Consider the following 722-nt stretch of genomic DNA (forward strand, 5'->3'; position numbering starts at 1 on the left):
TTTTTTTTTTTTTTTTTTTTTTTTTAACAGGTGCCATTCTTAATGCTGTGTGGAAAGACATGATAGAATTTGTAAAGGCAGCTATGGATACAGGTAATCTAAATAGGTGGTCGCCGACCTTTTCGGTCCCGCCGACCACTAAAATTACCGGCTCCTGATGGCAGCTGGGTGTCATTCAAAGGGCGAGACATCTGTGGCATCATGATTACATAACCCCGCCCACTCTCCCATCGCAGATCTGAGCCTGCAATGGTGAAGTGGGCATGTTGTGTCTAGGGACACCACACGCCCACATCCCTGGGCTTAGGAACTGTATTGAGGCATGGTCTGTGGCTCTGGCAGGTGCGTCCTCCCAGCGGGGTCCTTTTCCTGTCACCACTTGCGGGTGCACCGACCAGAGCTGCGGACACCCAAAATTTTCTCATGGACCTCTGGTTGGCGACCGCTGATCTAAATGCTCAACATTTGAAGAGGTTGTTTTTCTATTCTTCCTAAATTACATGTAAATTAATATGTGCAGACTAAGGTGATCCATACAAAGTAACTACAAGTAAGGGAAAGGCAGGACATATTTTAGTGCCAGCGGTAGCCTTTTGGCCTTAAATCTATAAACCCCATGGGGTTGATTAAAGTAGTGGGTTCCAAAAGGCTTTTTCTTACTGCATCTTAAAAATATATTGTGATTTTTAGGGCTTTGTAAAAAAAAAAATTTTTTTTTTTTT

General features: G+C 43.6%; 1 protein-coding gene across 1 annotated transcript in view; it reads left to right on the forward strand.

Moving 5' to 3' along the window:
- Positions 1-722, forward strand: part of RIF1 (replication timing regulatory factor 1) — a gene marked incomplete at its 3' end in the record, with an annotated part of 24,710 nt that overhangs the window by 10,802 nt on the left and 13,186 nt on the right.

The sequence above is a fragment of the Pyxicephalus adspersus genome, chromosome 7 (assembly GCF_032062135.1).
Source record: "Pyxicephalus adspersus chromosome 7, UCB_Pads_2.0, whole genome shotgun sequence".
NCBI classification, from domain to species: domain Eukaryota; kingdom Metazoa; phylum Chordata; class Amphibia; order Anura; family Pyxicephalidae; genus Pyxicephalus; species Pyxicephalus adspersus.